The 15756-nt window shown below is 44.1% G+C and overlaps 1 protein-coding gene across 2 annotated transcripts in view; it reads left to right on the top strand.

Annotated features, from left to right (window-relative positions):
- TCF7L1 (transcription factor 7 like 1) overlaps positions 1-15756 on the top strand; it is a 288821-nt gene that overhangs the window by 155487 nt on the left and 117578 nt on the right. The gene's annotated exons all lie outside the window — the stretch shown is intronic.

Genomic DNA, 15756 nt, shown 5'->3' with positions numbered 1-15756 from the left:
TTGTCTCTGGTTCAGCCTATGGCTATAAGCATTTTAAATCTGGTCCTGAGCCAGACTATGTTCATAGCTTTGCCAGATGGTGCTGTGTTCATTATCCAACGTTCCTTGTTAACTGTAGCTGGGCGAGAGAGGCAGAGTGGCCCTGCTGTAGGAGCATCGCTGTGTATTTCTCTTTAAAATTGCTGTGTGGGATGTTTGCGTGTCAAGTCCCTCAACTCAGCAGTTGAGACTGGAGCTGTACAGTGGCCAGATCCTGGGACTTCCCCTGCGTCAACTGAGCTGCTTTTGATCTTGGAATCTGGAGAGAACTTCAAAGGCAGAAGCTTAGGAAAGTGCTTCCACTGTACTGGAAGCAGAGTTCAGGGATGAAACTAGCGAGAGGTCAGGAGGCCAGGGAAATACCAGACTTTCATATAGCCAGTGTCAGCAATAAGGGTCCAGCCTTCAAGGTTTTCCTTTTAATTGTCTTGTCTTTCCCCTGTCTATTAACTAAGGATAAAATTCTGACAGATTAGTGACTGGCCAGTGATTCACATCCTAGAGCATTTTTCCTGTAAACATTTTAGGAGGTACTTTTTTTAAAAAGTGCTTCCACAGATAAAGAGTTGTTCATGGAAATTGTATGCAGGGACAAATTTACAAGCCTCTCCATGCTATAAATTCTGCATTTACGTATGGCCTTGCCAGGTAAGAAACTCTCTAAGAGAAACTCCCCAGGAGCATGAAGTACCAATGGGCCTGCAGGCTCTGCGGGTAAACTGAAAATTGATCCATTAAATTCTGATTTCTGGAGAATCGTAGGAAACGTCTCAGAAGGTGTCGTACGATGTTCTGTAGCAACACCTGCTGACTAGAAAAAGTTCTTTTTCGGTTTTTGCTTTACAGCAAGTAGCGACACGACGGCGTTCTGTGGTTTCAGTTGGTTTACGTTTTTTGTTTTAGACATAAACGGTATTCTAAAGTGGTCCATACTCGTTGTTATATATACCCAAAAATCTCCAAGACTCCTGACGCAGGCCGTAGGGCCGAAACATGTACATGTCGGGTCGAGTATTTTTGGAAGAATAAAGAATAACCAGATTAACCAGATGAGTTGAAAGACACTTATTTTGTGCACCTTTTCTTATTGGACAATTCCACTTGTTTCTACTATATAGGTCTGTTGGCTGTCATTAAGATCTTTTTTAAATCAGTGTGGTTTATCTAGAGCAGTGTGTCTCAAACTGTGTGCCATGGCACAGTGGTGTGTCCCAAAGAGATTCTGGGTGTGCCATGAGAAATTCCAGAATTTTACTTTAATTTTAAGAACATAAGCAATGCCTCCGCTGGGTCAGACCTGAGGTCCATCGTGCCCAGCAGTCCGCTCATGCGGTGGTCCAACAGGTCCAGGACCTGTGCAGTAATCCTCTATCTATACCCCTCTATCCCCTTTTCCAGCAGGAAATTGTCCAATCCTTTCTTGAACCCCAGTACTGTACTCTGCCCTATTACGCCCTCTGGAACCGCATTTCAGGTGTCCACCACACGTTGGGTAAAGAAGAACTTCCTAGCATTTGTTTTGAATCTGTCCCCTTTCAACTTTTCCGAATGCCCTCTTGTTCTTTTATTATTCGTAAGTTTGAAGAAACTGTCCCTCTCTACTCTTTCTATGCCCTTCATGATCTTGTAAGTCTCTATCATATCCCCTCTAAGTCTCCTCTTCTCAAGGGAAAAGAGTCCCAGTTTTTCCAATCTCTCAGAGTATGAAAGGTTTTCCAAACCTTTTATCAGACGTATTGCTCTCCTTTGAACTCTCTCGAATATCGCCATATCCTTCTTAAGGTACGGCGACCAATATTGGATGTAGTACTCCAGATGCGGACGCACCATCGCCCGATACAACGGCAGGATAACTTCTTTCGTTCTGGTTGTAATACCCTTCTTGATTATGCCTAGCATTCCTAGAATTCCCTTCACAAGCATACACTAGAATAGATGCCATGTACATCGTATACCCAAGAGTCTCTCAATGTTATGAGTGTATGTGTGTGTGTGTGAGGATACAACCGCCCAGACAAGCATCATTTGTTGATGTGATTTTGGTCCTTGAAAACTAATGGCAAATAATTTTATTTTTTTATGCAGTAGTTATCCTAACTTGAGCAACAAAGCAATCAAGGCTTTGTTATCTGTTTGGATCTTCTTATCTTTGAACTTGGATTTTCAGCTCTGATAGAAATTAAATCGAAAAAAAAAGAGAATGACTGCAGGTGATAGATGATGAAATGCATGTTTGCTTGTCAACTATCCCTTTTGTAAAGCTCTGGCCAAAACAAGCACTTTTAAAAATCTTTGCATGCCTCCGAGCTGGTGCAAAACCCCACAGTAAAAAAATTATTGTCATACCCATTGTAAAATAGTGAATACAAGTATAAATTTTCTATCCTCCTAGACCACACCCCTTTGAAATCTGTATCCCAGAACTCTTCACGTTTTTTGCAAACCCTGGTAAGCTGCTTTGCTATGTTGCAGTCGTCAGAGGCAGCTTGTTCTGTGGTGGCTGTACATTAATATTAAAGCTCTCACCATTATAACTACCTTTATCTTTTGTTTGCAAGTGTTTGTTCTACAAGCAGACCTTCAGAGAGGACATGGGCTGGTTATGTAGTTGCTTTCTCCACAGTTTACCTAGCTGGTGATTAACGCTGCTCCTCCCTGCGAGCGTTGTTTACAAAGGAGTAGGGTGAGGTGCCTGAGGGAGCACCATTGGCAGGTGGATCTTGGCATGTGAGATGGTGTATCTTAATTACAAGCATTGCCTGTTCTAACTAGTGTGCCCAGAAACGTTTGTGCTGTTTTCTTCATGGTCTTCCGTGAACTGAGTTCTTCGGCTGCAGGTGTGTTGAGGGGGTATGCTTCCATCAGTATCACCTCTTCTTTTTTAATACTTTTGCCTCTGTCTTAAAACTTCATGTCCTCCTCCTATACTGTGAATGTCATTTTGTAACCCGTTCTGAGCTGTTGGGAGGATGGGATAGAAATCTAAATAAATAAATAAGGGACAGAGAGGGGAGGTAAATATTTTGAGATGAGTGAGTTGACCAACATGGGCTGATGATTTACTATTGAATCAACTCTGGGCATTTAAAGGAGTTGAACCAAAGAGTTCCACACCAGATGTTTGACCTAAAGTCATCCCACTATTGGGGTTGTTGTTTTTTAATTTTATTATGATGAGCATTTGGGTACAGCACTGCAGCAGGATGGACGTGCAAAGTAGTGAATGGGAGCAGTGTTTTCTATATGGAACTCCTCCGTCACCTTACCTGCTGTCCTGTATGGGAAGGTTAAGAGGCCTCCAAATGGTTTAAGCTTCAGAAATGAGAATCCTAAATGCCTCACCTCCATAAGAAGCAAGCTTGTAGTTAAGACGTCTCTAATTTGGATGTTCAAGAAGATCATTGACTGTGTTAGGTGTGGATGTTCCTTGACTTCAGATGACACCTACAGATTTACTGTGGAACTCCTAATTTTGAAAAAGAACAATATTGAAATTATAGAGAAAATACTATCTGGGACAACATACTCATATGCAAGAATATCACAGGAGATTACCTACCACTGCAGTCCCTAAACTTAATCCACTAATGTTCACCAGCAGGGAGGCACAAAGAGTATCCTACCTGAGCAATACTGAAGACTCCTCTGTGCCTTAAATAAAACCAAAGGTCCTCGGAGCCGTAACTGGGTTAGATTTTTTGTCATCTCTGTAAAGTAAAAATTCACATGGTATTTAACAAGCAGAGAAGTGCTCTCAGTTGCAGAGGACTGGTATTCTTTGAGCTTGCAGGATTAGTGGCCCTTAACATTAAATATGCACATTGTATTCTCTATCAGTTTTCTTTCTTTCCAGAAACCCTTTCCTGCAGGCTTTTCACTTTGCCCTCCCTAGCACGGTCTATAATTCCCAATTGGCTTTTGCCCTGTGGTTGGTTGTTTTGGCTTCACTTCCCTAATACCTCTTGAGGGGAGGAGGGTAGTTGGGAGTAAAAGGCCGAGGTATAGAGGAAAGCAGCAGGTAAGGTGGTGGTGACCTGTGCTAGTACAGTTAATGTTTGGGTTTTATAAGAGTGAGATAAAAAGGTTTTCCAGCCCATATTAAAAAGATATACAGTATATGCTTGCTTGCTTTCTTTTCACATGCTGAATAGCTGGGTGCCTTCCAGCTTCCCAAAATCTTGTCTCTCTCCTCCAAGTTTCCAAGTTTATTCTATATTTGATATTGCCGACCATCAGCGAGTATCTGATCGGTTTACAGAGTAATATTAAAATTAAGATATGGTTCTAAGAAGAAAAAGAAAAGGTCACGACTATGGCAGTATAGAAGAATAAAGTTATTATTATTATTACTAGTCTTTAAGCCCGTTACATTAACGGGTGCTAGAATAGATGTGTAGACTTTTAGCACAATGGGGCGCTGAGGCATTTATTTCTTTCTGTCCCATGTCCAGCATTACCCCTTCCCTGCTCCCCGTGTCCAGCAGTAACCCCTCTCCCTTCCTTTTACCTACCCATATTCAGGCTCCCATTTCCCCTTTTACCTTCCCTATTTCCACCTTTTTCTCCCCATCCAGCATCATTCCATCTTCTCTCTCTCTCTCTGCTATCCCATCCAGCATGCTGTTGTCTCTGTCTTCCCCTCCATCAAGAATCACCCCATTTTTCTCTATATATTTCTTCCCTCATCCATCACCAATTTATTTGTCAATCCCTAGTATCCCTTCCCCCTCATCCAACATGGCTCCCTTAACAATATCCAGTGTCATTCTTTTACAACATTTCAAGTTCAGTGACAGAGCAGCAGTAGTATCAGGTGTAAAAAGAAAGTCCACTTGCTGCAACTGGAAGTGGCCCTTTCCCCCTTCTCAGTTCCTTCAGCAGTACTGCTCCCAGCGATCATCTTTGCCGCTTCACTCGAGCCCGCTATCGCGATGCAGCAGTAACTGCACCCTCTGCCTGGGTTTCTGCAGCGCCTGCATCCGGGTGCCCACACCACCCTCCACTTTCTCTCCTCCTATCACCCAGATCCCTGGGCCCTCTTCTCCCGGCCTGGCTCTCCCCCTATAGCGCTTCACGGGAGGAGTGGGGTCATGCCCTACAGCGTATCGCCGTCGCCCACCCGGTGCTCCACGTAGCCCTCGGCCAGAGGCGCAGTCACTCTAGCCTACTGCCGTAGGAGTGCGTTTTGGTGCGGGCCAGGCTCTGGGAGAGCTCATGCAGACCTCCATCACGAAAAACAGCACTACCGGCCAAAGTTTATTTTTAAAGTTTAAAGCCGCTGCGGCAGCTCCTCGCACTATCGCTGTCTGCGTCGGAAGCCTTCTCTGACCCAGGTGTGGCTGATGAGAGGAGCCGCCGCAGCGGCTTTAAACTTTAAAAATAACCTTTGGCTGGTAGTGCTGTTTTTCCTTGATGGAGATGTGCGCGAGCAGGGAGGCGAGCCCTTCTCTAGGGGGCGAAACAGGCTTCTGAGGAGCTTCGGAGGCTGTTAGTCCCGCAGAGACGGAGCGGCCGTGCCAGCGCCGCTCTCCCTCTCAGCGGGCCGGGCCAGAAAAGGAGAAGAAGGTCGGCTTGGATTCAGTGTCAGCATTAGGGATTCGCCGGCCGCCAGCACTCAGCCGCACCGTGAAAGCCGGGTGAGGAAGGCCGCTGCAGCCTTGCGGCTTCCCCTTCTAACAACTTCATTTTTTAGTTCAAAGCCGCCGCTGCAGCTCCTCTCTCGATCCCCGCCTGGTGTGATTCGAGAGAGGAGCCGTGGCGGCGGCTTGAGCATAAGCCCGATGCGCAGACCTCGGCTTGTGACAGCGGTGGTAAGCCCGATGCGTGAAAGCGCGCATGTGCACTCTCATGTTCGCGACAGATCAGGGAACACGATTTTTTTAGTGCGCATGCGCGGCCTGTCATTTTATTATATTAGATTATAATTATTATTATTAAGTATTTACATAATTAACGGACAGGACTTAGACTGGTTTGATACATAAGGTAGTGGGGTTAGGGTGGGAGAATAAAATCGAATTAAAAAAAAAAAATTAAAAGGAAGGTGAAAAGGGGAGGAAAGGAAACAAAAGGAGGGGGATCGCTTCTTAAAAGTGGTTCAATTTCTTCCTTGATCAGAGGAAGGGTGGGAGAAGTGTTCTTGTCTCATGTTAATAATGCATCTCGGAATAAGAATGTTTTTTGAGTTTGCTCTTAAATTTGTCAAGTAACTTAGGAAATCCATCTCTCTCTCATTTAGCATGACAGAGTTGCCTTCAGATGTTTAGCATGTTGGGTGTTTTCCAACTTTCCTAACGTATAAAGATTTGAATGCAGTTCTTGTGCAAGCAGATGGTCTGTATTCACTGACCTAGGCATTGCTCGCTAATTTGTGGCCTACTTCAATGTTTTTCAACCTTTTTACACCCGTAGACTGGCAGAAATAAAATAATTATTTTGTGGACCGGCAAACTACTAGGACTAAAATTTACAAACTCTGTTTCCGCCCCATCTCCGCAAGCTTGGTCACCTCAGTAACTATAGAAAAATAGACAAATATAATGCAAAATATAGATAGCAGATATAAATTCTCAAAACTGACCCGTTTTGATCACTAAATTGAAAATAAAATCATTTTTTCTATCTTTACTGTCTGGTGATTTCATGAGTCTCTGGTTGCGTTTCCTTCTGTCTGTGTATCCTTTCTTTTATTTCTTTCTTTCTGCACTCAGGCCCAAGAATTGTCCCTTTCTATTCCCTCCCTTTTTCCTTCTTATGTCCTTAGTGTCCCTGGTGCCTCCTTCCCATTTCTTTAGTGCCCCCAGTGCCTCCTTCCCATGTCCTTAGTGCCCCTTCCTGTCTTTAGTGCCCCCAGTGCCTCCTTCCCATGTCTTTAGTGCCTCCTTCCCGTGTTCTTTAGTGCCTCCTTCCCATGTCTTTAGTGCCTCCTTCCCGTGCCTCCTTCCTGTGTCTTTAGTGCCCTCTTCCCGTGTGTTTAGTGCCCTCTTCCCGTGTCTTTAGTGCCCCCTTCCCGTGTCTTTAGTGCCCCCTTCCCGTGTCTTTAGTGCCCCCTTCCCGTGTCTTTAGTGCCCCCAGTGCCTCCTTCCCTTGTCTCTCTCACTACCTTCCACACTTTGTCCCCCCCAACTCCGAAGCCAGCCTGCTTACCTGTCTACCTCTCCCCCCCCCCCCCCCTCCCTGGCCAAAGCCAGCCTGCTTGCCTGCCTACCTATCTCCTTCCCTCTCTGCCGAAAAAAAAAAAAAAAAAAAGCCTCCCTCCTACCTTTCCCCGGATCGGCTTCTATCTTACTGCCCTGCTGCTGCTACTGCTGAAGCAGACAGGAAGTCGGCTGGCCCAGAATGTCCTCTCAGACATCAGAATTGACGTCTGAAAGAATACTTCCTGTCGGCTTTAGCAGCAGGGCGGTGAGATAGCAGCTGACCCAGGGAAAGGAAGGAGGGAGGCTTTTTTTTTTTTTTTTGCGCGCGACAGATAGGGACAGGAAATGATCGCCTGTCCCGTTGTCCCTAAGCACAGCTTCGGGACAACGGGACAGGAGGTCTGAAAACGGGACCTATGGTCACCTTAATCTTGCCGGCCCTGCGCGGACCGTCAGAAATTTCCTGCGGACCGGCACTGGTCCCTGACCTGCGGTTGAAGAACAGTGGTCTACTTCCTCCCCCATCCACAACCCCCTCACAAAGCTGCCCATGCCACTTTGTGGAGGCCTAGAACGGTTCTCTTGAATGCTCATAACCCAACCTTCACAGCGGAGTGCTTTATAACTGATCAAGAGAGACTCATCCAGCGGAGTGCAGCAGGCAGAGCCTTTGCTGGGTGTGATATAATTGTATCCTGCCACCTGTTGACTTAATGTGCTGCTCAGAGCTTGCAACTTTCAGCAAGTGTGAAGAGAGCATGACGGTCAGTGTGTCCATGTTTGTAAAATTTATTTGTAATCTTAATGTAGCCTTATAAAAATTCATGGCAGATCAAGTTCATGGGGTCGATATTGAGCAATGAAATAGGTAACTGAATTTTCAACTGATTCGCTGGTTAAGCATACTGCTAAATATGCTATCTTAAAACTTAACCGCATAGCATGTTCTGTTATAAAGGATCGGCCTTTTTTTTATGAGGTCTGACCTAACCAAAAGAAGTTAATTGAATATTGGCACTATCCAGTTCACGTAGGTCTTGTCTCCAGGGTACACCTCGTCCCTCCCAGACTTAACCAGCTAATTTTAAATAAACAAGTGGCCAAATTTTAACTGGTCACTGGCACAGAATATTTAAAAATGATGTGCTTTAACTTGCAAAGTTTAACCATCAGCTCTCGAATATAAACTCCTGTACAGGCCCTTTTATCTCCCCACTTTTATTCTTGGCACTGTACCACAGATCGTTCTTCATCTCTTCACAATGGAGGATTCTCTATACCAGTGATCTCACACTCGCGGCCCGCCAGGTCCTATTTTGAGGCCCTCGGTATGTTTATCATAATCACAAAAGTAAAATAAAACAGTTTCTTGATCATATGTCTCTTTAGGTAGAAATTACAATATTATTATTAAGACTTAGCCAAAAGGAAGATTTATAAACTATAAATTTTTTTAATAAGACATTAACTATTTTTTCTGAGGCCCTCCAAGTACCTACAAATCCAAAATGTGTCCCTGCAAAGGGTTTGAGTTTGAGACCACTGCTTTATACCTATTCTGAGATTTCATCAATTTTTATTAGTGGCTTTTTCCTCCACCATATAAGAACATAAGAACTGCCGCTGCTGGGTCAGACTAGTGGTCCATCGTGCCCAGCAGTCTGCTCACGCGGCGGCCCTCTGGTCAAAGACCAGCACCCTAACTGAGACTAGCCCTACCTGCGTACGTTCCGGCTCAGCAGGAACTTGTCTAACTTTGTCTTGAATCCCTGGAGGGTGTTTTCCCCTATGACAGACTCTGGAAGAGCGTTCCAGTTTTCTACCACTCTTTGGATGAAGAAGAACTTCCTTATGTTCGTACGGAATCTATCCCCTTTCAATTTTAGAGAGTGCCCTCTTCTTCCTACCTTGGAGAGGGTGACGTCCCTGCTCTTTCCCACCCTTCCCTCGCCACAAGCACACCCTCACCTCGAACCGGCTTCGCTATCCCTCCGACATTACCTCCCAGTCCCGTGATCAGGAACTGACATCAGAGGCAGAGCCGAGGTCGGCGTGAGCAGCACGTTAAAAACACTCTTACTACACATCACCACCACTCCTATTGGGGAAAAAACCCACACTTTCTTGATGATTGCTCCCTTTGAGTCTCTTCATCCCTTTTTCTAGAACCCTGGTTATGCCATTCAAAGTACAATTAAGAAGGCAGCCATCTTTCAAAACTTCATTTAAAGAAGTCTTGCATTTGATGGCTGATGCTAGAGGGCAACAGCAGCAACTGACGAGGTCTCTTAAGATCCTCAAGCTCCTCATGTATTACCTCTGGTTGGTCCAGCAAGAGATGTCAAACTAGGGTTGTCCAGAAAACACTAAAGTTAGAAAAATGGTATGAATTTTGAATTCCCCCCTACCCCCATAAATTTGGTTGTGCTTGATCAGAAAATAATTTAAAAGAATTCTTAAAGCCCATCCTGGGGTCACTCAAAGCCACTGACTATATAAAGTTTAATTGTTCTTAAAATGTGGTATTATTTTTGCTTAATGGAGCAAATGTCTTGGTATTGTAGCTATAACTTTTATGTTTTCACACTCGGCAATGATGCATTGATAAAAAGACATTTAGCAGTATTTTATTAAGTGAACTTTCAATATCTGCACTTTATTGTGGAAAGTAAAATAAATTTAACATTCTTCGCTACAAGCTAAACACATGCACTTTGGTGTAGTCATCTACCAATGGCATTCCGAACACTTAAAAGTAGCTGAGAGTCTGCTCAAATGGAAGAAAAAGCCTCGGGTTTTATTGGCAGAGCTCAAGCTCAAACCACCACCTTCATCCACATCATTGGCGAATAAACTTCCATAAAGTGACAACTCGCTGTTGAGGTTTAAAATAATTGAGGACTGAGATATTTTGCAACTGAAACCACTGAGTGTGGCATTTTGTTATAATGCCAACGTTTCACAGCACTAAGCCGCTTCTTCAGGGCTAATATGACCTTGCTTGAATCGTCACAGAGTGACAGTGTTGTGCTCACGATCTCGCCAGTGGTTTCAGTTGCAAAATATATCAGTCCTCAATTATTTTAAACTTCAACAGCGAGTTGTCGCTCTATGGAAGTTTTTTCGCCATTGATGTGGAGGTGGTGGTTTGAGCTTGAGCTCTGCCAATAAAACCTGAGCCTTTTTCTTCCATTTGAGCAGACTCTCAGCTACCTTTAAGTGGAGTTTTTTTGCACTACTTTATTTATATTTCCCCACTTCACCTTTTGCAATATTACATTACATTACATTACATTAGGGACTTCTATTCCGCCTATACCTTGCAGTTCAAGACGGATTACAAAAGAGCTCACTGGACATTTCCAATGAAGTTACAACAGTTTTGGGGTTTTTTTTTTTTTTGGTTTCAAGGGAGGAGAGGTACCTGGATTAATTCCGGAAGAACTTGCAAATTGGATATTAAATTGACTGTACGTTACTGTGTGATATAACAAATAGATTACAGTTAGAGTACAAATAAGATTACATTACATTTCAAGGATCTTAATACTTGGTTGGTGTTTTGAGGAGGAAGAGATTATTTAAGTGGAGGTTTTGGGGGAGAATTTATCTAGGAAGAGGGTGAAGGGTTGGGTTAAGATATATGGATACATTTTTTGAAAAGTAGGGTTTTGATTTCTTTTCGAAAAGTTTTGAAGTCACCCGTTGCCATCAACAGGTTGGAGATGGAGTGGTTAAGTTTTGCTGCTTGTGTCGCCAGAAGGTTATCAAACATCTTTTTGCGCTGAGTGCCCTCGAGTGGAGGGACGGCAAAAGGGTTCGGAGTTCTTCTTTGTCTTGAGGTGAGATTCTGGTTTAGGCGGTTGTTTAGATAGGGGGAGGGGCGGAGCCATTTAATGCTTTGAATAATAGACAGTAGAATTTGAATTGAATTCGTGCTTGCATAGGTAGCCAGTGAGAGTCTAAGAAGGCAGTTGTAATATGATCATATTTTCTCAGGGAGTAGATCAGTCTGAGGGCAGTGTTTTGTATAGTCTGAAGTTGTTTTATCATGTTGGCAGGACAAGGTAGATAGAGGGAATTGCAATAGTCCAGTAGACCTAAGACTAGGGATTGGACAATTAGCCTGAATTGTAGTTATTCCAAACACTCATGCATTCGATGTCTTCTTAAGATAGTATAAAACCTGCAGTGCTGTTCAGCTCCTTGTAACACGGCCACACGCAACAGAATGGGACAGGCTCATTACTTTGATTATATTTGCTGCTACGCTGCAGTGGGAAGCAATGTCTGTTGTACTAGCTCTTCCAAGGATCCCTTCAAGGAGTGATAGAGAAGACAGTTCAGCCAATGTAGCCGGGTTCATGCGTACAAATAAGGTATTAGAAGGGTTTGAGACAAAATAGATTTGGTAAGCTAGGTCTGGTTAGAGCATAGAAGCAACAGTCATAAATACGCACAGCACACAGTGATCTCCTGAAGAAGCGGCTGGGGATAAGTGCTGATGTTATGGACATACTATATTTTGATATATTTAGAGCAAGAGTATAGATTTCAATGGAGGTTTTTTTTGGCCAGTCCTGATGTATACTAGCAGCGTAATGTGTTACTGCACCAGATGACGGACTTCTGAGGCCTTTTTCTCTCCAGTGTTTTAGATGTTTGGTAATTTTGATCTCCTGTGTTACTTACTATTGGAAGAGTTTCCTCTTCTTTTTTTTTGTTAGTGCCTCTCGGTGATATTATATTATAATGTGTTAAGCACAACACTGTGATAGACACAGCCCCAGGCCTTAAAACATTTTAGTTTGTTTTTGAAGACGTACTTCTGTTTTCAGGGTCAAATTGATTCTGTTTTCGTCTGTGCATGCACTCACTGTGGTTTGCTCCCTCTTGATGTCATAAAGACAGACACATAGCAGAAAGACCCTTTGTAGCAGGCCATGCAGATCTGCTATGAAAAATGTTATCCTGTCCAGGTAGGGTGATGGATGGCATCATGTACAGCTCCAGTCAGTGTGAGATGGTATACCATCAGAGAACATATTTTCTGACAGCTGCAGAGAGATCGTAACCCACCTAGTGCCTTTAGCAGGTGCTGAGGGCCCCCTCATTACCCTTCTCTCCCAGTGCCTTTTTATTGTGATGCATGCATGTTATTTGATGTTACTTACGGTCCTGATACTGCCCCTCATACTGTTCCTCGATTGGCAGCATTATTATATCAAATGTGTTATATAGCTTAATGCCTTTAAAGCAATGCCCCTATGAGGAAACCTTCACTCATGATGGAGCCTGTCCTTTATGGGAATGTGTCTCGTGTGCTATTTTCTGTTGTGTTTCCCCCGTTTTTATGCACATATGAAAGTAGATTTTGTTTTTCCTGTCACAACTAGGCATCTGTTTATACAGTTTGCTGAATCTATAGGCCAGACTCTTAATGTCAGCAATTGTTTTGTCTGTGGTGGGACCGGTATGGAAGAACAGTGGTCATGAAAACAACTGGATATGCTAGACTTGCCTTCACAGAACCTCACTTTCACGTCAGCCCCACGACTTCCACTGTGGGCCTTGCGGACTTCCATTATTGCATCTTCAATTTACCAGGACCTCTTCTTTAGCACCTGCTCCATGGAACTTCCTACGCCCGATGGCCAGCACCTGATGGTTGATATTGGCTCTGTGGCCTGTTTGCTTACCCTTGGCTGCCTGCTAATCGGACTGGTACATGTGTACTTGGCATGGTCCGTCCCAGCTCCTTCCTGCTACTGCTGGCCGACGGCGAACACCTGGGAGCCCCTGTGTTCGACACTAGGGGTCGCCAAAAGCGGCTAGCACTCTCCACCCCATACAGATTGGAAAATGGGGTGACAACTGGCCTGCTGAACGGATCATGGCTGCTTATGGACCTGCTACGTGGGCCGAAGAAGGCTCCTGGGGTTATTGGACCCCAATCTACATGCTCAACTGCATAATACACTTGCAGGCTGTTCTTGAACTTATTACACTAAAAAAAAAAAAGTGCACTGCCATGTACCAGAATCGCCTGGCCCTAGATTACTTGCTGGCTGCGGAAGGTGGCGTCTTTGGCAAGTTCCACCTCTGTAACTGCTGTCTTGACCTTGATGATGATGGTACCATGCTCGAGGAAGATGTGGACCGCATCACCAAACTGGCTAATATTTCTCTCCGAACCTGGCGTGGCCTCCCTGCTGACTGACTCTCTAGCTCTTGGCTGCCTGCCCTGCCTGGTCCCTGTGATTAAATGGTACAGTCAACTCTGCTGTTCATCGCTCTACTGCAGCCCTGGTTAGCACCTACCGGTCCCAGGGTTAGCAGCCCTGGTTAGCACCTTCCCGGAAGTTTTGACCCCCATGTCTATATTGCTGCTCTTGGTGTCTCAAGAGGGGTCCCCGATGGGTACAAGGCCAGGGATTAGGTACAAGCCAATGTTGCTTGGATTACTTATATTTCTCTCATTATTTGTATTCTCATTACTTATGTTGTTTTTCACCTGTTCATGTGTTGTCTCCCGCCTTAAATTGGAGGACCTCTCTGCTGAGCTCAAACGTAATTCTGGGTTATTTAATCCTTGGGACCAAAACTTTAGCTGGATGCAAGGATGGGTTAAACACCTTCTTATCGAAATATTTATCGTAGGACATATCTGGAATATCTCTCTCTCCAAGCTCATGCTGTGCATTTATGATGTCATTTTCATGACGTAAGAGGGGATTGAAGGGGCACATATATTCTTTGTAAGTTTTTCTATTCCTGCTTATGTAGCATATAAAAAAAGGGAACTGCTGAAACAGTTCTTGTTTGTCAAGAGGCCACAAGGTCTTTTCTTTTTCTGTTCTGAGCTGTGTCTTACATTCTGTTCTATAGCTGAGTCAGGACTTAGATAAGAAACATTGCTAGACCTTAGACAAGACAGTATTATATGCAATAATGGAAATTCCCACTATTCACCCCCCTTATGTTTGCTACCTCTTTCTAGTTGCTTTTATGTATCCTGTTACCAAATATGGTCTTTCCTATAGTCATATGCTGAAAAAACTGACCTATGTAAAATGCTATAAGAACATAAGAAGTTGCCTCTGCTGGGTCAGACTATAGGTCTATCGTGCCCAGCAGTCCGCTCCCGCGGCGGCTCATCAAGTCCATGACCTGTAAGGTGATCCTTTTGCCTAAAACCCTTCAATCCCCTTTATCCCTCTGTCTATACCCTTACATAATCCTATCTATACCTCTATCTGTATCCCTCAATCCCCGCATCCATCAGGAATTTATCCAATCCTTCTTTGAAACCCCGTAATGTACTCTGTCCTATCACAGCCTCCGGAAGCGCATTCCAGGTGCCCACCACCCTCTGAGTGAAAGAGAATTTCCTAGAATTGTCCCCTTTCAATTTCTCCGAGTACCCCCTTGTTTTTGTGGTTCCCGATAGGTTGGAGAATCTGCCCCTCTCCACCTTCTCTATGCCCTTTATGATCTTGTAAGTCTCTATCATGTCTCCTCTGAGTCTCCGCTTTTCCAGGGAGAAGAGCCCCAGCCTTTCTAACCTGTCTGCGTATGAAAGGTTTTCCATACCTTTTACCATTTTCGTCGCTCTTCTCTGAACCCTCTCAAGTATCGCCATGTCCTTCTTAAGGTATGGTGACCAATATTGGACACAGTACTCCAGATGCGGGCGCACCATCGCACGATACAGCGGCATGATGACTTCCTTTGTTCTGGTTGTAATACCCTTCTTAATAATGCCCAACATTCTGTTTGCTTTCTTTGCGGCTGCTGCGCATTGTGCCGTTGACTTCATTGTTATATCCACCAGCACACCCAAGTCTTTTTCAAGGTTACTTTCCCCTAGTACTAATCCCCCCATTCTGTAGCTAAACATCGGGTTCTTTTTCCCTAAATGCATGACCTTGCATTTCTCTATATTGAAGTTCATCTGCCATTTATTTGCCCACTCCTCCAGTTTGTTCAGGTCCCTTTGTAGGTCTTCACACTCCTCCGCCGTCCTAACCCTGCTACATAATTTAGTGTCATCTGCAAATTTTATAACTTCACACTTTGTCCCTGTTTCTAGGTCATTAATAAATACATTGAACATCAGCGGTCCAAGTACTGACCCCTGCGGAACACCGCTCATGACTCTCCTCCAGTCCGAGTAGTAGCCCTTCACTCCAACCCTTTGCTTTCTGCCTGCCAACCAGTGTTTAACCCATCTGTATATGTCCCCTTCCACTCTGAATAAATGGGACATTTCTTTGGCCATGCAACTGCATGTGTGTTTTCTTTCTAATGAGATGCCCCCCCCCCCCTCCGATGCATTGGTACCAGAGACGACAGAGTATGTGTGTGATCTGAACCTTTTCAGTAACACTTGCATGATTTTTATTTTATTTTATTTTTTTTAATTTATTGGTACTTTATCCCCCACACCTTTTTGGAACAATTTTAGGAAGGGGAAAATCAGATCTTGCACATTGAAACCATGTCTTTTGTGAGAATGGTTAGCATGGCTCTGGTAGTGCTATTAAAATAAATTTCTCTCTTTAAAAGCTGCTTTTTC

Source organism: Geotrypetes seraphini, chromosome 6 (assembly GCF_902459505.1).
Source record: "Geotrypetes seraphini chromosome 6, aGeoSer1.1, whole genome shotgun sequence".
Lineage (NCBI taxonomy): Eukaryota > Metazoa > Chordata > Amphibia > Gymnophiona > Dermophiidae > Geotrypetes > Geotrypetes seraphini.
This window is presented reverse-complemented; position numbering and strand designations above follow the sequence as displayed.